Below are 16,236 nucleotides of genomic sequence, written 5' to 3'. Positions count from 1 at the left end.
CATGTGTCTCTCCAACACTAAGATTAAAAGCATGCACTACCATGCTTGCATTTTATATCAAGCTTGGGTGTGAGCTAGGTACTCATGCTTGTGCAGCAAGCATTTTTATCAACTGAATCATCTTCCAGCTCCAATATGGAAAAATTGGCTAATTAATAGAAGTTTTCCTCCTGGGCTAAAAGTAGCTGTTTTAATGTCCTGAAGTGTCTGGCTTTCCAATGGAGACAAGCACAGCTACAAGGCTGGAAATGTCCGTGAGGTTAAGAATAGCACAGAGATGACTTCTGCTTCTTGGGCCCTGCTGTCAGAGTGCCTGTGTCTCATTGGTACAGCTTAGACCGTCTTAATATAGAGACAAAAAGACCTGGACCCCCTAAGCTTGGGAGCAAGATTCACTTTCCACAGCTTGGTGCTTACCAAAAGTCTGATAAGAAAAAAAATTAATTGGTTTTTAACCATCCTGAGGCTACAAGCCTCGGCACCTCCAGCAGCCCAGACCTGTGGGGTTTCTTCACATGGAGAACTTGAACTCCTATGGGATTCCTCTTCATCACCTTAAGCTGTAATGTGACCATCGTGGGTAAGTCCTGGAGACAAAAAAAAAAACTTGTAGTTTTGCATGCTATATTCAAGTTAAATTATTCTCAAAAACTTCATGCCAGTTTTCAGTTTGTCTGGCTCTCTCCCCAAAAAGAAAAAGGCCAGAATATAACTACATGGGGAACCCTGCGTCTCAAGTCTCCTTTATACCCATCAACACGGGAGGATGGGTGGGTGGTGGAGCGCCATACTTAGGCATCTCCCCAACATTTGAAGGCAGAATCAGGTGGAATAGATGAGAAAATAATGCTCTGTTGTGTCTCCTTAGCTATCCTTACAGATTTTATCTTGAAGATTAAGCTATGAAGATTATTAATTTTCTTTTATGCACTTCTTAACACAGATCCCAAGTTTAATTTAGTTGTGTATAGTATTGGGGGACAGGGCTCAGAGACTCAGCCATGAAGGAAGGTGCTAATTAATATACTGGGCTATTTTCCAGCCCCTGGTTATATATTCACCCCCCACCCCAGTTTACTATGTAGCCAGGCTGACTTTGAACTTGATCCTCCCTGCCTAAGCTTCCCAAGTATCAATGGCTGTCTCAGATAACCTTATTCAGTCCTAGCTATTCTGTTAACAAAATAAATAAATAAATAAATAAATAAATAAATAAAAAATATTCTGAGATTGATACAAATGGTTCAATTTCAGAGAGAGTTTGAAAAGAGGAGGAGAAAAGATGTGCCTGGCGGATTGATAGTTTTTACTTTTTATTTGGTAGAATTTGAATAAATGTTGGTATTGAAAGGCTAAATCCATGGCTTCAACACCCTATGATGCTATTCTGAGTTTGACTGCCTTTGTTTATGAGGAGTTGTTTCCTTTTTCTTTGTTTGCTCACAGTTTTTGTTAATTTTTTTAATATAGTGACTAGACTAAGGGTAAAGGAATCTTGAAATCCTAGAAAAGGGGAATATTCTTGAAGAAATTCAATTTCAAGAACCCAGAGCTTCAGGCCCTATGACTGATAAAAAAAACATGTAAGCTAGTATCGTAAAAAGTGATGCTGAAAATTACTATTTTCTGTTTGCTACATGGTGAGAGAGAATAGGCTAAAACCTTTAAAAAGCTTAAACCCTAAGAAGGGCGCGAGAGATCAACACATCATCGATTTTGCTCAGCCAAAATGCTCTTGATCTTTCAGTTCGGGCCACGCAAAGGTCAGCTTACACATATATTTTACACATCTGCTCACTGGAAACATTTAGCAGTAATTTCAGGGTTGTTCCTGGTACAGCAAAGGCTGTGTGTGAGGTGTGCGCGCAAGACGTGTGTGTGTGTGTGTGTGTGTGTGTGTGTTGTGTGTTATAGCTGCCCCCATTGGTGGAGTACTACTGATATCTCAGGGGGTGTAGAAGGTTGCTGAGGTGTAGAAGTTAAGCTGCTGTGTGGAGGAGCTTGAACCTTAGACACTGATTCTTCCGCTTGTTCTGCCTTCAGGCATGCTCTGCTGATCGTGGCAGTCTTGCTAAGAATGCTGGTGGGTGGTCTTGGTGGGTCACCTATATTATGAGGGGATGAACAAGAGAGATTTATTTTGCAAACACATTGCAACCAGGATGTGCCAACGCTTGCACACCTCTTTTCCCCAGTGTCACTGGCCAAGTGTTCTGGCTGGTGCAGAGTCTGGCCTTGCTTCTGCCATCGGTGGTCTTTTGGCACCTTACACCCTGCAATGCAGCACGAAGCTGGCTTTGCAAAGGTTTGCAGGCCCCAGGTGCCCCTAAATCTGCCGTCTGCCTACCTGGTGCACCCCATGGCCAAGCGCATGCTGCTGGAGGCGGGCTAGCTCCTGCACTACTTTCTTTGCTTTTTGGTGTCCGCCCACGCGTCTTGCTCACGCAGTGCCCTCTCAGGAGCTGTGGACTGCCACGTGTCGCGATCCACGGAGAAGTCCCTCCTGATGCTATTCTTTTTGGGCAGGAGTGCACTGTCCTTCCCATGCTCAGCTTGGTTGACCTGCTTTGCAGCCTGCCGAAGAGGACACTGAGGACCACACAGTGGGTGAAGGAGAGGCCAGACCAGGCTGTGAAGTCCCCACCTTCCCTTGCCTCTTACAAGACCCCTCAGGGCTATCGTAGCCAGGGACAGGTAGACCAGGAGGCCAGACAGGAGGAACAGGTTGTGCCTGAGTTCTCCATGTGGACAGCGGGCAGGGGCGGCAACAGCAAGGCTGGCCAGGCCAGTGTGTCGGGGTTGTTGGAGCATTCAGACTAAGAGGTTAGTGAGGTCACTTCAGCGGGTGACAGGCTGGCAGTGGGCCTTCACACAGCATGAATTTAGATCCCAGAGAGATCACCGGACCTGGGGAGCAAAAACACCCGGGTCAGACAGCTCCCTTGGCATACCCAGGAGTCACTGGCCAGACACTGTTCAGCCAGCCAGCCTCAAGCTCCAGGCTCGGCTGACCACCTCAGGCAGTGCCCCCATCTGAGAACCAAAAAGTCTGAGGGTCTTTGAAGGCAGCCACTTTCCCCAGCCTTGTACTGCTCTTTGCGTTTTGACAGGGTAAGAGGTCTTTCATCTTGTATTCTGCTGAGATCATTTTATATTTAATTAGAAATTTATTTCCATGGTGTAGAATCCTATGGAAAATTATCCTATACTATTCTAAGAAGCTGAGGGTCGAGGATGGTCCAGCTAACTTAGTTTCTGTTAAACTGCTTGCTTGGGCAAACCTCTTTTCTCCATCTAATCAATTATTTTAGCTTTTATTGAATTGTTTGATTACACAAGCTCCCCTGCAGCTTCAGAGCGAGACACCAAGATGTTTTAAAAAGACCCTGCCAGGTCTGGTATGGCTCTCAGAGAGCTGGGAATGACAAGGTTCCCACCCCCTGAACATGGGCGCAACAGGGCAAAGGCCTCCACTAGTTAAAATGGCTGCGGTATGGTTTATTGTATAATACTGTACATGTTTTATGCTGCTTTTCAAGGAATGCCCTCCCCTCAACATTAATGACTTCATGATAATCACAGAGACAGCATGAGTCCACAGGGCAAAGGGCCTAGCTGATGTCTCAGCAGACTCAAATGCTGGGACCTTCGGGATAGTCCTTAAGGTCGTGGGGAACCTGGAAACATGAGTTAAAAACAGTGTACTTTCAACTATGCAAATATAAGGATGCAGTGTGAATTAAATGAGGGCTTGGTAAACCGGAAAGGAACAAGAGCAGCTGTGGAGTCAACTCCTGCAGAAAGATCCCAAGGAGGGAGATGGAGAGATTGGGAAGTGGCCATCTCAGGAGATCTCACCCAACTAAGATTTCTGCTTGTGCTTATAAAGGCAGATAGATTCTGAGTTCAAGGTCTGCCGAGGACAGAGCAAGATTCACCCCAGGCATGGTCCCAATTAGCTAATAGAGAGCAGGCAGATCTCAATTCTTTGCAATGTTTAAAAAAAAATGTATGTTCTCTGTCTCCGAAGAGCCAAGAGGTCATGGGATGCTGATTCATAGGATAGTCAAAAGGGAACCTGGAATAAAATGACTGGATTTATATATAAAAATAAAAGACCGCTATGATCTGCAGAGGATTTTTTCTAGAATAAGAGAGAACTGCTTGGGAGAACTACCAGAGCAGAAAATAGATCAGAGATCTCCAGAGAAAGCAGATCAGAAAGTCTCTAAAGCAGAACATGTTGTCAGCAATGGACCCATGATTTGACTTCTGCTGTTTGTTTCAGTTCAACACCCTCTGTCTCCGAGCTGAGGCTGGTTCTGGGCAAAAAAAAAAAAAAAAAAAAAAAAGCCTTATCAAATCTCAAAGCTACTTTTGGGTCCCTAATACCTGAATGTAGTTCCAGCCGGGTTGTAATAGACTTCTCTGCTGCCTATAAACTGTCCGCAGAATATCTGAGGGCTTCTTATAATAGCGACAGATCTACCCACAGCCATTAGGGCCGGCCCTTCATTCACACAGCCTACCCCTAAACAAGCACTGCAGAAAAAAGTGAGCTGAAAGACGTGGACTCTTCAGAAAACGACAATTTCACTGAAAAAGGCCAGACACCAAATGCCCGCAGCAGACCTATGTAGTTGATATCTGGGCCGATATTAGCATGGGTTGTTTCAATTTGCCAGGTTGTCAGCCACTTCCGGTTTGGCGTCTACCCTTTAAAGCATGGTATTACAATTATATAACCTCAGTAGTTAAATGCTTCCCTGGTGAAGCATGATGATTTACTTGGCTGCTGTCTGTTCCTTTGCTTACACCATATTACATCATGGAGAATCATTGGCTTACCATCTTCACTAAACTGGATGCTCGCGGCTCATACTCAGATCTGTAGTACTTACTGAGTCATTTCTCCTATGCTTTCTGAGACAGCTTTTCTGTGCCTTCTTAGCCCCTCATCCTGTTTCGTGTTTTGCTAATTGTCTCTTTTTTTTTTGAGTCAACTTTTTGTATTTGCTGAGTTCTCTTCCTCTGCCTGCTGAGTCATCCCTCTTCTGTTTCCATTCATTTCTCCTTGTGTTTGCTGGCTTATGTCTTGGTGTTTGTGTAGTCATCACCCTGTTTTGCTGAATGGTTACTTTTACCCAGAAAGAGGGAAGGAACTGAGAGCCTGGGCATGTTGTTGCTGTTGTGATAAACTGGATTTTCATCAATTTTTTTTCGGGCTGGGGGACCAACCCAGGACCTATGCCCTAGGCAAAAGCCACCACCAAGCCAAACCCCCAGCCCCTTCACCACAATTTTTGGTTCCAGGGAGTATTTGTGTTAGTTTTCTGCTTTTTTTCAATATAAGATTGTACTCAGGTCTTGTTCATCCTAGGCAAATGCTCTCCACAGCAAAGCTGGCCCAGGCCTCAGTTCAGGGTCTGAACAAGTCGAGATTCAATTGTATCGAGCCTAACGATCTTTTTATTCACAGCACGTAGGTGTAATCGCCATCTTGGAGGCTTATTACTGAATAAGTTCTTGCTTTTCCAACTTCCTCTTGTTCAAAGCTGCTCTGGCTCAAACTCCTCCCCAAGCTATATCTATTCTTTGCTCACTGAATTAAACTAACTCTGAATTGGGTCTAAATTCTGCCTCGCGGAGCCCCTAACCACCAATTCAACTCGGATGTGCCTCACTCATTCCTTTCTGATTCCCAACTGACTCACTGAATTCAACCCCACTTAAGTGAAAAATTGAACAGGGAACATTTGGTCCAGATATATTATCCTTGCTTTAAAGATGTGGTGTTATTCTGCCAGAATCGTCCAGGGCATTTGGTCCAGAAAATTGACTTGCCAGAACGCCATGTTAAAATTTCTACAGGGAGGGCCCCAGTAGCATGGACAAGAAAGCTGCATAGAATGGCAGGCACAGCCCTCCCTGTTCTCACACACAGAAGAAACACAATTATTTTAGACCCAGATGTCCCATAGAGGTATTTCCTGTACTTGAGGTCACCTGGTTGTGATCATGGGTTGCACCAGCTACAATCTGTCTGTGCTAAAGCCTTATATTGGGCAAAAGGAACTTGTCTGGAGTGGAATAGGATAAACCATCTCAGATTAATCAAGTTGGATCATAGCATCTGTCCCTGCTTATGGAGGATATATAAGCTAAGAGACCTCTTTCCTCCAGCAGATAATAATTAAAGTAATAATAATTTCTTCTTCTTCTTCTTCTTCTTCTTCTTCTTCTTCTTCTTATTATTATTATTATTATTATTATTATTATTACTATTATTATACCTCATGCACCCATGAAGACAACAGCTTTCCAAAGGAAAGCTTGGTGATAACATGTCGCCACAATGAAGACTAACCAAAGGCTAAATACATCTATGGAGCGCTCATTCAAATGGTCAGAACAAACACAAACTAAATAGATCTTGACATTTCCACAAAATTGAAAGATGCACCTTACCCATAATCCCTACCCTTCCCTGTTTTTTTGTTCTTGAAATCACTTAAAATTCTGTGCCTTCACCTTTCCTTCAGTATTTAGGTCCATGTCCGCACAATCTGAGTTCGACATCTGAAGGACTAAGAAGCAAATTTGCTGGGTTATACTGGTGGATTTGTGTTGGGTATAGATTACACATAGGGAAGTCCTGAAATAGTGCTGTTTTAAATCTAAATATCATGCTCAGTGTGAGCCTTGACGAGCAATGGAAATTCAAATTGTCAGACACACCAGCAGCATATGTCCATGTTTGGTGCCCTGAGCAGCTGGGAAGGAGGTGTTCAGGCAGAGGTCATGGTCACTGGAGAACTGGATGGAAACATTTGTCCCTGCCCCTGGAGTTGTGCTCAAGCTTGGCTCACAAAACATGCAATTTTAGGAGCATCAATGGAAGGAGCTGCTTGATACTTCTGCTGCTACTGTCCAAAACATTTGAGAGATCAGAGCCTGAGATTCAATTCTCATTAAAACCAACATGTACTTCGCCACAAGAAAAGGCACATTCTAAGAAAGATCTGCTGCTCTCTTCCCATGTTACTACAGCCTCCTTGCTTGTGTAGCTCCTTTACTTGCCTGGCCTTCAGATTTCTCCTTTGAGGATGAGGGACCTAGACTAGATTGTTCTTCATGGTTTAGGAGGTTTAAGGAAAGAAAAAGTAAGAATTTTCTTTAATTGATCTGAACTAAAATCTCTGGTCCCTCTGAAGCCATCTAAATTACTTTCATTGAAAAGAAGAAGAAAAGGAGGTGAGAGGAGAAAGTTGTTCTAGCTTTTTTTTTTTTTTGAATTATTTAATGTATAGAGCATTGTGTCGCTTGTCTTTCAGACACAACAGAAGAGGGCACTAGATCTCATTACAGATGGTGGTGAGCCACCATGTGCTTTCAAATTGAACTCAAGACCTTTGGAAAAGCAGTCAAGTGCCTTCCAACCACTGAGCCATCTCTCCAGTGTTTTGAACTGCAAAAAAGGTATTAGGTACCAACTTTGGACTTTAGTTCAGCAAGCCTCCCAGGCTGAGGTAAAGACGGCTTTGAGGACGTTTACCTGTGGGTAGATCCATCTCTGAGTCAACAAGTGGTTCTTGATGCCTGTGGAGATGAGAGTGAAAGAAAATACCAGTGTCAATGTGATTATGCATGGGATGAAGTGCTAAGCTGGGAAGGAAAAGTATATTCAGATCAGTGCCTTGCTTCTCAGATGCCATGTTACACTAGAAGACTCTTTTCAAACTGTCTGTGCAAATTTATTTGTGGGAAGATAAGCAGTGTGGAAAGAAGGGAAGGACAACAAGAGTAAATCCTGTGGTTCTCATCATCCTAGCCCAAGCCAGCCCAGAAGGGTTCTGGCGAATTTGGCTGGCTGTACAGGAGATAATTTTTTCTAGAAACGAGGGATGTCGACACCATCCTCCTTGTATTTGAAGCATTTATGGGTGTGTGTTGGAAGCTTTCTCAAATTGACTTCTAGTTAGAAAGAGAGAGAGAGAGAGAGAGGGGAGAGAGAGAGAGAGAGAGAGAGGGAGAGAGAGAGAGGAGGAGATGCTAGGATTCCACAGTCTTTTAAATTAAACCCAGGTGATATTTGTTTCACTGAGAAGTGAGGAAATTAAAGTCAAATGAAGAATGGGTATGTTTCAGTGTCTAGTATCTGTGAGAGTGAATACGGTATATTTGATTTTTCAAGCACTGAATCGAATCTCCAGATTTTACTAGAAAGATCTCCTTCTTCCCAAGTGAGGAGCAGATTGTTTTGAGGTTACCCTTGTTACATATCTCTTCGTCTGATTCTTTTGGTTGAAAGGTCTTAGTGAGTCATCCGCGTGTCACTGGACAGGCCCTTTTTTTCAGTCAATCTGGAAGGGCTGCTTTGTTTTCCACACAGACGCATTGGGTCACATTATCAACTGTGGCTTAACAAGATTTTTAAAATCAGAGTCATTAATAAGCATTTAGAAACACTGGTTCTGCATGTAAATGAACCTCTATTTGTTTCTTTTGTCAGAGGTGAGACTTAAAGTTCCCCACACACCACCAGCAGTCAGGAAACTGGAGGAGTTAGTCTCACATGTCCAGGAGCCCTTAAATCCTCCAACTCCTGAACTGTTCCTCGTTCTGTCTCACAGAACAGAACGGGAGACACCTGCTTAATAAGTGGATGGGAAGCCCACATGTGTAACCATGGAAACCTCGGCAAGAACTTGGTCATGTGTTCCCACAAGATGTCTCTAGGGTTTCGATTACAGACATCTGACAGAATGCAAATCAAATCACATTTGGTGGTAGAGAAGATGTGCCAACTGAATAAGGCGTTCTGTTTTATGTTTTGTTGTTTTGTTTTGTTGTTGCTTGTTGTACCAAGTCTACCAGCAGGGGACCTCTTTCGACAGTTGAGACCCAGTAATTAGCGCACCAAAGCAAATGTGAATCTTTCTCTTCACCGTATTGATACACAGCTGCCCATTCATTCCCATTTTTTTTTTCTGGCTAGCTCATAGAAAGCAGGATTTAAGAATTCTAGCCGTCTATTTGTGAATTCTATCATCAATCTGATATTGGAAATTAATATTGAAAACAATATATGGGTATCTTGGGGAGTGAGAAATTAGGGGGATAATGGGAAACTGTAGAACAATCTAATGTCATGAGTTATGCATGAACAAAAAACAAGAGATCACCCGTGGGGCTGAGATGCAGCTCCCTGCTTTGACTTTCTTTCCTTTGGTTTTGCTCACACGCATCTAATCTCCCCACCTTTCTACATAAACTGAGAAGATTTGGCTTAAGACCTGGAATTAGAATATAACTGACCAATAAGACACATGGTAGGGAAGTTAGCTAGGTGTTAGAATTCTGTGATCTGGTGCTCAGAAAGCCCGGGGAGATAGGCAGTGGGGGACCTCCTCTTCCTTCTGGGTGTTCACTAAGCCACCAAGACCCCTTTTAGCTGTAACCACTGGAAAGGCGATCTGCACAGATGCATAATTATGAAGTATGTTGTAATGATTTAAAAAGTTAAAGTGTCATTCATCTCAGAAGTATATTTAAAAAAGCAAGGAAATATGTGAGTTGGTCTTTTTAGCGAGCCCTTTGATCTGAAAACAGCTTCTGTTTACACTGTAAATTTGGTTAGCCTAAGATGGTAGAGACAATTTACTTTCACGGTTTTCATTGGTCATGTCTGCCATGATTTTTTTCAGATAAAAACTCAGCAATTTTAGCAAGTTACCATGGAACCAACATTAGATCACCAGAAGGGAAATTTTAGTCTTGCCAGCAATTAATAAATGTTCACTAAATTTTGCTGCATGAGCCCCCAAAAGGAGGGTCAGAAGAAAATTGAGACTTCAGGTCAAGGGTCTTCCATGCTTCTATTATGTAAAGCCTCTAGAATATCAGGTTGTCCTCAGATGTCTTCATTTCTTCATCTAAAAAAGTATGTCACTAGTCAAAGGAATAAGACACCAGGTTTAGTGAGATGTCTCTGTTATTAAAGTGACTGCCTCACAAGCACAAAGAAATTAATACTGTGATGCACGCTAGGACAGAGGAAGTGGGAGGCAGTTGGAACCCTGGGACTCAATTGCCAGACAGCGTAGCTTAACCAGTAAGTCACAGACCCATGAGAGGCCGTCTCAAAAAACAAGGTGAACAGTGCCTGAAGAGGTAGCTTAGAGGTAGAGTGCTGGTCTCTTTGAGTGGTCACACATGTTTGAATACGTGTGTGTGTGTGTGTGTGTGTGTGTGTGTGTACATGATGTACATGGATTGAATGCTTTGGGAAGTAAGATACCTGTAAATGGCCAAGGTTATTCATATTCCTGTGTTTATTGAGCATCTTTTGCATGCAGAGCATTGAATGGCTTACATGGCAAAACTATCTTCTGCTTCAGAATTTTCTGATTGCACAATTGGGAACCCGAAAACCAAATCAAATCAAACCAAACCAAACTAAATCAACCAACCAACCAACCAACCAACCAACCAACCAAACAAACAAACAAACAAGAAACACAGAATGTAATAAAAAAAATTGAATCTCATGGTTTGTATTTGAACATTTCAGCATAGACTTCTAATATTCAGTAAATAAGTTTACACTGAATTAATAACACCTCCTGAGTACAATACAGGAACTGTGCTGTCTCCTTACTCAGTTGGGGAACTGGGAGAGTTGGAGTCTTCCTTCCTGTGTTCATAAAGAAAGGTGCTATGTCTCTTATTTACTTAGGGGATTAACAGGAGCTAGCCCTTTGTGTTATTCCACACCATTGCTAACCCCTCAGCTCTCTGTCCACGTCCCTCTCAAAGCAAACTATAGCAACTATGGTCTAGATGATATTTGACTGAGTGCCCCAAAGGCTATCAAAGCTATAAAGACTTGTTCTTAGTGAGGTTGTAAGGGGGCAGTGTGGACATTTAAAAAGGTGGAACCTTATGGGAAAACTTCAAATTATTGCAGACATGCTCTGAAGGGATTGTAGAGCATTGGCCTTCAGCTCTATCTCCTTATTGGTTCTGGACTGAGAGTTCATGCTGAGATACTCCCATGACTATCATTAAAGTTCTCATGTGAAGTCCTTATGCTACACTTCCAGAATTGTGAGCCAAAATGGACCTCTTTTTCATAAAGGAGCCATTCAGGTATTTTGCTAGGGATGGAAGACGACTGTAACTTTGTGTCCTTGGAGACCTCTGACAACATTCATGGTACCAAGCAGGAACTTGACTCTAAGCAGTTCTCTTAAAGCTTCTATGGAAACAAGTTCATAGAATTGATGCAACTTTTCTTAAAATAAGGAAGTGCAGAATAGAGCCCAGGAGCTGTAAAGGCTCCCTGTCACACACAGAATACAGCAAATACAGGGCTAATGCCAGCAAAACCACTGACTGAGAACAGGACCCTTCAGAGAAAGAACTGGAAGAGCTTGAAGGGCTTGAGACCCCATGTAAACAATGCCAAGCAACCAGAGCTCTATGACTAGCCACTACACTTAAATGGACTGGACCCTGACTCTGACCTCATAGGTAAAATATCAGAGAGCACCATGGAAGGGAAGCCCTGGGTCCTGATTGAACTAGACTGTTGGGGGAGGGCGGCAATGGGGGAGGGGGGAGGAACACCCATAAGGAAAGGGGGGAGGGGGATGTTTGCCCGAACCGGTTCATCCAAAATATAAGAAATACTCAAGTTAATAAAAAAAAACAACCCTGCTAGTGTTCATCCATAAGCCCTCCTCTGCTGCCTTTCACTTTTTTCTGTTAGAACAGCAGTTAAGTGAATGAGACATAGAAAAACGCCGAACACTGCAAAATCAACAAAATGATAAGAATTAGTATGTACCTTTCAATAATAACTGAATATCAATGGTTAAAATGCCGTAATTATAGGTAAATAGGTCTAATCTGTGCATTGAGAACCATTGGGGGTTGCATATCAGATATCCTGCTTATTACATATTTATTTTATGATTTGTAACAGCAGCAACATTAAAGTTATGACATAGCAACAAAATGTTTATGGTTGGTGGTCACCACAACGTGAGGAACTGTATGAAAAGGTCGCAGCACTAGGAAGGTTTAGAACTACTAGTCTAAAGAATGGGAGGGAATTGAGCACACAGACAGGACTACCTGTTGCTATCCCTTGCTGGAAGAAGGCATTGATGAATGGCCACACCATGCCAAAACCACAGGTCATACCATTTAAACTCCTCAGTAGCCTCATGGGCACCCTTTTCTTGATAAGGAAACTGAGGGGCACTGGCATTTTCTCACAGCCAGAGTGGAGTAAGTTGGGCTGGGAATCAAAATCTGTCTGCAAAACTCTTGTTTCTTTTCACATCTCACTAGTTCCAGGGGTCCAAGACTGAACCCCAGTGAATGTGATTGGGGGGAGGGGCGCAATGGGGAGAATGGGAGGGGAACACCATATAGAAGTGAGGCAGGGTTAGGGGATGTTGGCCTGGAAACCGAAGGGAACAATTGAAATGTAAATAAGAACACCTGCTAATAAAGATGAAAAAAAAAGTGGTTTCAGTGAAGTGCTGCAGCACACACCTATAACTTTCACGCCAGGTGAAGGTAAGACCACCAAAGCTCAAGGCTGCACTGTGCTATCGTGAACTGCCTCACAACAGACTTGCTCTCTGCCCTTGCACTTGGAGCAGAGTCGCTAGGAGACAAGAGAATGCTACTTCAGGCACTAGCTCTCACCCTACCCTGCTCGCTTACTCTGCCACTGTCTCCATTGCATTCCCACAGCTGTCCATCCCACCCCTTGCAGGGACTCTGCTCAGCGGAGGCTGCCAAGCCAAGCTGTGCACCCTTCACACTGGTGCCACTTAGATTCTCCTGAGTGGTTGTCTCCGCTCTGCTTCCGTTGTCATGTGACTTTCCTCCAGGCGGAGCTATACCGTCAGTGCCACCTTAGCTGAGGGCGGTCATGTGGCTGATGGTGTTTCGGCACCATCTTTACTAAGGACGGTCCTAGGACAATCTGCCGTCCTTGTCACAGGAAGATCCCAGTTTGCTGCCTTTAGGAGACAGCCTGTCAGTTAAGAAAAGGTTCCATTCTATCCTGCCTTGGGAAATAATGATTTCTAAACAGTAAAAGCTTAGAGATCACTGCCTTACATATATGGGTAGCCTTGTTTTTTTGCTACTGCCTTTAAGTTACAATGTGCTCTGTTTATTTACTAGATACATTCTCGAACAAGTAATTAAACAAATACAGGTTGTCTAACTCAGATATGCTTAATAGACACTGCTCTCAATCTCGTCAGAAATCTGCTAAATATTTAAGTTTATGACAGAGACTCCCAAAACCTGACAGTTACACCCCCCACCCCCCCTGCCAATGTCTCCAAGACATATGGGCACAGTGACAGGAGTCTACCTGGATTGTGGTATGATAACCACTGAGAAACACAGCTTCATTGCCTTGTCTGCTGACAGGGCTTGGCCTGCACTGTGGACAAACAGAGGCTATCCAGAGAATTAAATGCCTCATATTGCCTAAGTCAAGGTGGGTCATTTCTTTTGCAAATACCTACTACACAGGAAAAAGTTTTTCATCTTCTGAGCTTGATGACCAGAATGACTCTGCCCAAGTTGCCATGGAGACCAATGGATCTGCTGTAACTGTAGCTTGACAACTAGAAGTCAGACTTAGTCTTTTAATGCTAATCACTACTATATTAGCTCATTAGTTAATTTGTTAACCAAATAGAGATTTGATGGTTTTCTTTATCAAAGATAGAGGTTTACCTGTCACAGGCCTCACTTATTAAAGGATACACAAGTTCAGATGGAAGCTTTCACAGATGCAATTTTCTGTTACTAATTTTATCTAAACTCAGTTTCCAGTGAGTAACTGTCATATTTCCTCCCTCATGGTGCTACTATCTAACATTAACTAATATAGTTCTTATATACCAGCCTACCTCTCTCATAAAATAGTCCACTATATATCTGTCTAATCACAAGTTCTCCTTTTAGGTTTGCTTTACTGTTTCAAAGATAAAGCGTTTCTCATGCTGAATTAAGCCACCACAGTTATTATACTCAACATGTTTCTTCTATTTGTCTTTTAATTATAATTTAAGGTGTTTTTTTGCTAAAACTCTGATCAACTATCATATTCACAAGGTCAAAGTTTTTGAATTTTGTCTTTTAAAATGTAAACTTAAAATTGTTTCTCATTTATGTATATGCAGTCTCTAGACAGAAGGAAAAAATTCTTCCTCTTTCTGCTCCATAAAGATTTTTGTCTTCCTAAGGTCATCTTAAAAAGACTGTTCATGTTGTTAACATGTTTATCTCTTTTGTGAACTTATAAGCTAAACACTCTGATCTACCTCTCAGGGACCAAATAGACTCCATCCAGATAAGTACACCTGCCAATCGTGGACAGCCCAATTTCCCACTTGCTACCTATTCCAGAGGTGGGTTCTCTCCTGTGCCCCTGGGATCTGGACTTTCCTCACCCCCACCACCAAGATCTAGGGTTTCATTTTAAATGCATACTTAAAACGTTTTTTTCTAAAAATGTACTTTAATTTTGTTATCTACTCACCTGTGTGTGTGTGTGTGTATGTGTGTGTGTGTGTGTGTGTGTGTGTGTGTGTGTGTTTTTGCATCTTGTCAGAGTCCAGACATTTACTACATTCAGAAAAACTCCAGAGGGCAACCCATAGGTGCTCCAATCTTCTCTCAACAGACACAGATGCTTCTGGACCTGTTCTTTCCTCTCTATCCACAGATGTTTCCACAGACCCTGGGCAGGAGGAAACAGCCAACTCTTCCCCAGGGGACCAACATCCCCATACCCATGTTCCTAGGTTTCCCGGAGACATCACACCAAAGTCAGCAGGAAGTAGTTGAAGATCATGAGGACCCTATTTCCTAAGCTTTACATCACCTCTTTTCTAATTTTTTTCCTTTTAATTAAACCAAAATGGGGAATGTTAGTATTCCTTCTAGGCTCTCTCCACAGTTGCCTGGCACCAGTCAGGGTATGCTCTGATTCTCTAGAAAAAGGGGCTTGTCCCCTCCTCTCTTTGCTCTCCTGCTCTCTTACCATCTTCTCCCCCTCTGTCCTTTCTCTCCCATTCCCCACCCCCTTTCTTCCACATCTTCCACATTCTTGCCAGCCTCCTCCTCCTCCCCCCTCCTCCTCCCTTCCCCTCCCCCCTTTCCCCTCTATTACCCCCCATACTTCCCTCCCCCATGCCCTAAATAAACTCTATTCTGCTGTGGCAGTGTTTGGTACCTCAGGGGAAAGGGAGATGACTCAACATGGCCCTCAGGGTCACACACTTCCCTCCTCCCACCATACCTCACCCTGGACAAGCAGATCCCTGGCTTTTGCTTTTCTCTTTGTTAAACACAACAGTAAGTAAGTGTTTTTGCTAATGTTTGTCTGTTTGTTTTGAAACTGTGTCTTATCTCATGTAATTTATCCTCGTTTTTCAACTTCATATACTCTGAATCACAACATGGCAACTACTAATCCCAAGCCTTTGTCATCTATGCCAACCCAGGATGCAGAATTTACCCAATTACTCAAGCTATAATTCAACTTTCAATCTTTCTGTCTCTGCAACTTTGTGGGAGGTTGCTGGCAATTAGAAAAGGTGCTCACTTGTACGAAAAAGGTACCTTGCCAGGATGAAACCATGGAATGCCTTAAAGTCATACTCTCCATAAAACAGAAGTAGAAAAGAGGCTTATTGGGGAGAGCAAAGGAGGATGGGAAACAAGAAAGATAGAGAGAAGGCAGACAGAGAGACTACAGAGAGACACAGAAAGAACAAACAAGATAGAAAATGAGACAGAGAGAGAGAGAGAGATGAGAGAGGAGACAGAGACAGAGAGAGATCTGTCTGGTGGAACAGGTGATGATATAAACTGTTGTTGCAGAGTCCAGCAGATTGATGGAACATTTAATTTAGAACAACTTGAGGTCTAAGAAGAGTTCTTTTTAATTTAATTTTGTTGTTATTTGGGGATTGAACCCACGCCTTGAGTATGCTAGGGAGTTCCTGGATTGTGGCTGTAAATCCCCAGGCAAAGAGTTCTTTAGGATGGAAATTTAGAGTTCCAAGAAGGCTGTGTTCTGCTGGTTTCACTTGAATCCAGACCTCAGTCCCCACAGTTGCCCTGTGCAGGGACTGCTTTGTCCTTCTTTCATAGAGGAGAAGAAGATGGGGAAGAACAGACTAGACA

At 43.0% G+C, this 16,236-nt stretch overlaps 1 pseudogene; it reads left to right on the top strand.

The window, feature by feature from the left end:
• Nucleotides 1-515: 515 nt before the first annotated feature.
• On the top strand, nucleotides 516-3,063 carry LOC116883931 (annotated as a pseudogene).
• The last annotated feature ends 13,173 nt before the right edge of the window (nucleotides 3,064-16,236 follow it).

Source organism: Rattus rattus, chromosome 14 (assembly GCF_011064425.1).
Source record: "Rattus rattus isolate New Zealand chromosome 14, Rrattus_CSIRO_v1, whole genome shotgun sequence".
Lineage (NCBI taxonomy): Eukaryota > Metazoa > Chordata > Mammalia > Rodentia > Muridae > Rattus > Rattus rattus.
This window is presented reverse-complemented; position numbering and strand designations above follow the sequence as displayed.